Source organism: Lipotes vexillifer, unplaced genomic scaffold (assembly GCF_000442215.2).
Source record: "Lipotes vexillifer unplaced genomic scaffold, Lipotes_vexillifer_v1.1 scaffold1581, whole genome shotgun sequence".
Taxonomy (NCBI): Eukaryota; Metazoa; Chordata; class Mammalia; order Artiodactyla; family Lipotidae; genus Lipotes; species Lipotes vexillifer.
This window is the reverse complement of record NW_006783235.1, coordinates 182,319-190,624: the sequence shown is the minus strand read 5'-3', so window position 1 is coordinate 190,624 and position 8,306 is coordinate 182,319.

Here is an 8,306-nt window from a genome sequence, read left to right as displayed (position 1 = left end):
CCCCCCATCTCACCCCCTTACCCTACCCACTGGCTTCCTGCCTCCTTGTGCACTGAGAGGGGCAGCCTTCTGAGAAGGCTCACCCACCCCTCAAGTCAACACCTCCTCCACCCATGCAGGCTCTGGAGTCCTGAGTGCTATGCAGGATCCAGGGTCCTGAGTGCTGCCACTGCCAAAGCCTCCTTTGACAGCATGCAGGAACCACATGCATCACCCACGCCAAATCCTCCTCTGAAATAAGCCCTGGGCACCCCAGCCTGAGAAACAAAGCCACCAATGCTGATAGGGGCTGAGTGCTAAAGTGTGAGGTTAGGAGAGCAAATTCAGGGAGAGGACCACTGTTGGCTGTACAGAGACAACCTGAGGGGATGGGAGTGAGGGGCTCCATGGCCATGAATGCTCCTAGAGGAAGTGTTACCTGCCTTGGAAATGAAGCACCATTGTTGAGTGGTGCATAAGAGGTGGCGCTGCCATCCTGGACTCTCTCCTCACATGCCAGCCCCTGCCTCCACAGGCACTGGGAGGGACTCCCACCAGAGTGAGCACTCCCCAGTCTGTTGCAACTTCCTGCTGGTCTCTGTCACTGCAGGCACTTCGCACCTGCCCCAGTTGTGGCTGCCTTATCCCTCCCTGGCCTGAGCAAGTAAGTGTGACCCAATCAGCTACTGTTTTTGTGCCCCTCTTGCTTGGGTGGGGAATAGATGTCTGAGGGTGACCCACACACAGAGGTGGGGCCAGAACAAAAGCTGACCCCCAGAGGCTGTATGACTAAGGAGGAGAAAAGGAAATCTCTCTGGGGAGCTTCACAAACCACAGATAAAATCCCTGTGATTGGTTTGGCAAACTCTGGGTCTGTGGAATATATGAACGGACAGCAAGTGCTCCCACAACTGAGACCAGTCTAACTTTAGCAGCTATGGACTTTGGGGGCAAGTACATGTGAGAGTTGGGTGAGGTGAGAGTCTAAGCTGCCCCTACAGTGACCACAGCAGGTTCAGAGACCTACCTAGAGGTATAGGAGGGCCTCCTGGGGAGGCAGGGTTGGCTGTGGCTCACTATGGGGACAAGGACACTGACAGTGGAGGCCCCAGGAAAATATTATTATTTTTGTTTGTTTCATTTTGTTCTGTTGTTGTTTTATTTGTTCTTTTCTTTTTTTTTCTTTCTTTTCTTTTTCTTTTTTTTTTTTTTTTTTCTTAGTGTGACTTTCTCTGTATAGCTTTGCTTTTACCATTTGTTCTAGGGTTCTGTCTGCCCATTTTTTTTTTTTTTTTTTTTTTTTTTTTTTGCAGTACCTGGGCCTCTCACTGTTGTGGCCTCTCCCTCTGGGAGCACAGGCTCTGGACACGCAGGCTCAGTGGCCATGGTTCACGGGCCTAGCTGCTCCATGGCATGTGGGATCCTCCTGGACTGGGGCATGAACCCATGTCCCCTGCATTGACAGGTGAACTCTCAACCACTGTGCCACCAGGGAAGCCTTGTTCTTTTCTTTTTAAAAAAATTTTAATGTTTTTTATTTTACTATTTTTACTTTTTTTTTTTGCTGTTTTTTTCTTTTGTTTTTTTCTTTGTTTTTATCTTTTTTATTTTGTAGATTGTGTTTGTGTTTGTTTTATGTTTTCTTTTCTTTTTTGTTTGCTTTCTGTTTTCTTTTTGTTAGTTTCGTTTTATTGTTTGTTTTTGAGTTCTTTGGTTCTCTTGATTTCTTTGTATTTTTTGTGGGTTTTTTTGTTTGGTTTTACTTTTATCATTTATCTTGGGTTTTATTTGTCTGTTTGCTTGTTTTCTTTTTCATTTTGTTGTTGTTGTTGTTGCTGTTTGTTTGTTTGCATTTTTGTTACTTGTCTTGCGTTTTGTTTGATTGTTTTCTTTTCCTTTTTTTTTTTTTTTTTAAATTGACCACTCTGTGCAGCTTGGGAGGTCTTTGTTCCCAGGCTGGGGTTTGGGCCTGAATCTCCAGGGTGGGAATCCTGACCTGGCCTCAGGGAATATTAATCAGCTTGAGCTCTCCTGGAGGGCTCCCTCTCAACAACAAGACCTGGCTTCATCCAACTGCTTACAGGTTCCAGTGCTGGATGCCTCATGCCAAACAATCAGCAACACAGGAACACAGCCCCACCTATCAGCAGACAGTCTGCCTAAATTCTTGCTAAGCTTACAGACATCCCAAAACACACTCCCTGATGAGGAACTACCCATTAGAGGGACAAGACTCAGCTCCACCCACCAGTGGACAGGCACCAGTCCTTCCCTGTAGGAAGTATACACAAGCCCCTGGACCAATATCATACACCAGGGGGAAGACACCAGAAACAAGAAGAACTCTGACCCTTCAGTCTGTGAAAAGGACACCACAAGCACAATAAGTTATATAAAATGAGATGAAAGAGAAATATGTTGCAGATGAAGGAGCAAGGTAAAAACCCACAAGACAAAATAAATGAAGAGGAAATAGCCAATCTACCTGAAAAAGAATTCAGAGTAATGATAGTAGGGATGATACAAGATCTCAGAAATAGAATGGAGGAACAGATCAAGAAGGTACAAGGAATGATTAACAAGGACCTAGAAGAACTAAAGAACAAACAAACAGTGGTGAACGACACAATAAATGAAATTAAAAATACACTAGAAGGAATCAATAACAGAATAACTGAGGCAGAAGAAGGGGTAAGTGAGCTGGAAGAGGGAATGGTAGAAATCACTGCTATGGAACAGAATAAAGAAAAAAGAATGAAAAGAAATGAGGACAGTCTCAGAGATCTCTGGGACAACATTAACCACACCAACATCTAAATTATAGGGGTCCCAGAGGAAGAGAAAGAGGAAGTGTCTGAAAAAATAATGAAGAGATTATAGTCAAAAACTTCCCTAAGAAGGGAAAGGAAATAGTCATCTAAGTCCAAGAAGCACAAAGAGTCCCATACAGGATAAACTCAAGGAGAAACACACAAAGATGCATATTAATCACAGTAACAGAAATTGAACACAAAGAAGAAATGTTAAAAGCAACAAGGGAAAAGCAACAAATAACATAGAAGGGAATCCCCATAAGGTTAACAGCTGATTTTTCAGCAGAAACTCTGCAGGTCATAAGGGAGTGGCAGGATATATTTAAAGTGATGAAAGGGAAAAGCCTACAACAAAGATTACTCTACACAACAAGAATTTTTTCAGATTCAACAGAGAAATCAAAAGCTTTACAGACAAGACAAATCTAAGAGAATTCAGCATCACCAAACCAGCTCTACAACAAATGCTAAAGGAATTTCTCTAGGCGAGAAATACAAGAGAAGAAAAAGACCTACAAAAAGAAACCCCTAATAATTAAGAAAATGGTAATAGGAACAGGCATATCGATAATTATCTTAAGTGTAAATGGATTAAATTCTCCAACCAAAAGGCATAGACTGGATGAATGAATACAAAAACAAGACCTGTATATATGCTGTCTACAAGAGACCCACTTCAGACCTAGGGACACGTACAGACTAAAAGTGAGGGGATGGAAAAAGATATTCCATGCAAATGGAAATCAAAAGAAAGCTGGAGTAGCAATAGTCATATCAGACAAAATAGACTTTAAAATAAAGACTGTTACAAGAGACAAAAAGGACACTACATAGTGATCAAGGGATCAATCCAAGAAGAAGACATAACAACTGTAAATAGACATGCACTCAACATAGGAGCAACTCAGTAAACAGGGCAAATGCTAACAGCCATTAAAAGGGAAATCAACAGTAACCCAATAGTGTGGACTTTAACACCCCACTAACACTAATGGGCAGATCATCCAGACAGAAAATTAATAAAGAAACCCAAGTCTTAAATGACACATTAGACCAGATGGACTTAATTGATATTTATAGGACATTCCATCTGAAAGCAGCAGAATACTTTCTTCTCAATTGCTCATGGAACATTCTCCAGGATAGATCACATCTTGGGTCACAAATCAAGCCTCAGTAAACTTAAGAAAATTGAAATCATATCAAGTATCTTTTCCAACCACAATGCTATGAGATTAGAACTCAATTACAGGAAGAAAACTGTAAAAAACACAAACACATGGCAGCTAAACAATATGTTACTAAACAATGAAGAGATCACTGAAGAAATCAAAGAGGAAATCAAAAAATACCTAGAAACAAATGACAATGAAAGCACAATGACCCAAAAGCTATGGGATGCAGCAAAAGCATTTCCAACAGGGAAGTTTATAGCAATACAATCCTACCTCAAGAAATAAGAAAAATCTCAAATAAACAACCTAACCTTACACCTAAAACAACTAGAGAAAGAAGAGCAAACAAAACCCAAAGTTAGTAGAAGGAAAGAAATCATAAATATCAGAGCAGAAAGAAATGAAGAAAACAATAGCAAAGATCAATGAAATGAAAAGCTTTTTCTTTGAGAAGATAAACAAAACTGATATACTTTTAGCCAGACTTGTCAAGAAAAAAGGGAGAGGATGCAAATCAATAAAATTATAAATGAAAAAGAAGTTACAACTGACACTGCAGAAATACAAAGGATCATAAGAGCTACTACAAGCAACTTATGCCAAAAAATGGACAGCCTGGAAGAAATGGACAAATTCTTAGAAAGTCATAACCTTCCAAGGATGAACCAGGAAGAAATAGAAAATATAAACAGACCAATCATAAGTAATATGATTAAAAATTCTTCCAACATACAAGATTTGTTTTTCTGCTATTAGTGAAATTGTGATCTTGAAAACTAAACAAAGTCCAAATATAAGAAAAGTAAGTTATATTCTTGCAAAACAGGGTCCATGATTATTTTTAAAAATAATCGCACATGTCTGATGTTGTATATCTAGTAAATGGGTTTTGGTTTTTCTTTTTCTGCAGGTGCTCAGAGGACTGTATGACATTAAATGAGAGAACTAGGTCAGGCTGCTTGTTCACAAGTGAATGCCAAGATTAAGGCAGAATTTGGATTTTCTTTATCCTGAGGCTTTGGAATGAAATAGAGAAAACACTTTTATGGGATTTAGAAAACATGATGTAGGAAAAATTTTTTCCCCAGATATCAGTTTTATTTGCCTGTCTTCAAGAAAACCTATTACACTAAAAACAAGACAAAATTGGATGATAACAGGAACAAAAAATAGGAACAGCGTTCATTGTTTGAATTCTAAAATAATTTTAATTAGAAAGTCGTTCTTTTCTTTCCTTAATTTCTTGTTTATGTTTCATTAGTCACTTGACAAGAGAGATTGGGAGAAGATAAACTAAAACTAAAGCACTAAATGCAGGGCTTCCCTGGTGGCTCAATTGGTTAAGAATCTGCTGCCAATGAAGGGGACATGGGTTCAAGCCCTGATCTGGGAAGATCCCACATGTTGCAGAGCAACTAAACCCAGGCGCCACCATAACTACTGAGCCTGCACTCTAGGAGCCCACAAGCCACAACTACTGAAGCCCATATGCTTACAGCCCATGCTCCACAGCAAGAGAAGCCACCACCATGAGGAGCCCATGCACTGCAATGAAGAGTAGTCCCCCCTCACTGCAACTAGAGATAGCCCATGTATAGCAAAAAAGACCCAACTCAGCTGAAAATAAATATTATTTAAAAAGCACTAAATACAAATAACTAATTGAAGTTCAATCATAAATGAGAGAGCCTCTTTCCTTTCTCTTCATTGAGAAAATATAATTCAGTTTACAAATTTATCCATTTAAATTCATCTGTTGGAAAATGGAAGGAAGGTGACATCTTAGTAATATTACACATTTCTTGTTTTGAAATTTCATCCAAAAGTGAAGGGCAATCTCGCTGCTATGATAGCTCAGGAATGTGGTACTGTTTCCCTAACTTGCCACATAACTATTGCTTTGTACCTATACCTCTGTTGGTATTAATATGGAAAATATGTAGTTATACAGTGATCATCTTTTTTATAACCAAAGCTTTTATTTCATTGAATTTTAGTAAGATTTCTACAGTCTTGAGCTTGTCAATGTCTTAGGTTTTACTTTTGTCTTCACATCTGTGGTTCTCATCCCATGTCTTACATTGTTTTCTCTGTGCCAGCACTGTCCTGAGCAAGATGTAACTTGTGATAGAGTTCTGAGAACTCATTAAAATGTCATTCTGCCCTAAACAAAACATGACAGCTGCTATGCTTACTCACTGCTTCTTTTCCCTCTCGCACTGTCCCTCTACCCCAAACATTGGCTTTACTGAGCAGAAAGCACTTGAATCTGCACAGGGAACACAACTTCCTCTTCAAAGAGAGTTTAGTTGGAGACATAAGTGTGTATTGGAAGTGAAAGGAAAGAGCCTGAAGAAGGGAGACACTGGAGAAGAAAGGAGGGTATTGGTGAGAAAAAGACTTCAAGGAGATGAGGGAACAGGGAGAGGAATGATGACGGAATGGAAGAACTCGTGTCTAAAGCACAGGTAAATAGGAGAAGGGGCAAATTTTCCTTCTGAGATGAGATAACCAGTTAAAAGTGTAAATGTTGATCTGGACATTTTGAAATGGCCGGTTAGACATAGTGATATTTACAAAATTGGAATACATTTTGAGAAATTCTCAAATATTGAAACTCATTTCTTGACAGGATGCTGAGTATTGCCACCTACCTTTGAGTGAGAGCCTCTATGGTGGGCTCAGGATCACTGTAACTGCTGCTATTACTACACAACTGTTATTACTGCCATTTAAAGACAAGCAGAATGGAACTTGGAGCTTCTGCTTTGACATAATTATTGTACAGGTAACATCAAGCAAGAAAAATTATTTTAGCTCTTTTTTCTAGAGGTAAACATTGAAGATTACATGATTTTACTTCATGTGGGGAATTAAAGAGTTTTAAGAAATTTTAAAGAGAGTTTGAAATCTCATTTGGCAAAGTGTGGCCAGTCAAATGTGACTCTTCAATCCTAATTCTTCTTATTCAATGAAACATCTCTGCAGAAGCTGAATAAGAAAATACATATGCTTCATTACATAGCTTGTCAGGCATGCAATGTTTATATGCACGTGGATTTGCACTGGAGAACTCTTGGAGCTGCCCACTGTTTTCAGGCTGGAAATGGAAGTAGGTAGCACTAGATTTACAAATCCAGCCACATAATAGATGTTGTGATTTCATCTGAGGCATGAAAATATGTGTCTAGATTGTTTTCCTGGAGAAAAGCTGAAGCTACTGAATGAGAACTGCAAAAGCAGATAGATCCAAAAATCTAAACTGCTTGTCAAAGGCAAAACTCTGATGGCATTGAAGTTTATTTTGGAAAATCTCTTACTTTGACTTTTTTGTTCTCTTTTTCCTTGCTGATCCCACCCCATTCCACCCCATCCTTACTTTACCTCTAGCATTTTTATACTGACAATTGCTGCTCCCTCATCTAATTTTTGTCTTCTTAGAGACCATGACTGCAATAATTATATATGTTTGGTAAAAGTTATATCACATAGTTTGACCAGAGATTTGCAAAAGTATTTATATGAAAGTCATATATATTATAGTTAATTATAAATACAGTTGTAAATAGATATAAATTCTGATTCAAAATTATATCTCTTCCTTATCCTCCCCCCACCCCTCCTGTCCTTCAGTCCACTAGTGTCACCTAAAATTGATTTGATAAAATAATATACTTTAAAGCAGTGACCCCCAACCTTTTTGGCACCAGGGACCAGTTTCGGGGAAGACAATTTTTCCACAGACAGGGTGGGGGGGTTGGTTCAGGTGGTAATGCGAGTGATGGGGAGCGATGGGGTAACGGCAGATGAAGCTTTGCTCACTCGCTGCCGCTCACCTCATGCTGTGAGGCCCGAATTCCTAACAGGCAGTGGACCGGTACTGGTCTACGGCCTGGGGGTTTGGGACCCCTGCTTTAAAGTGTTGGTGGCTGATAATACCCATTGTGTATATTAGTGATTTTTTGTGTGTGTCCAGGACCTCTTTCTTCTTTTGAGAATTTCACCTTCTTCCTTTTAGTTGAATCATTTTTTCTACCTCATCCTCCACCCACAACTCACATGAGATAAATGAGACTTTTTATTTTTTAATGACTCCCCCTTCCTGACCACAGTGATTGGTTGAGGGATAAAAACCTAGTCTAAACTGGACAGTCAGGATCCTTCCCTAGGATTTTTTTTTTTTTAAGTATCATGGAGGTAACAGTATCTTTCCTCTCTGATTTTTGACGGTAAAAGAATAGAAGCCTATAATTGCTAGTGTCCAGGTCTCCAATTGTAGAGATTTTGTTTAAGATAAGAAGCTGGCACATTTTAGAGTTAAAGAAGGTCCTACAGATTT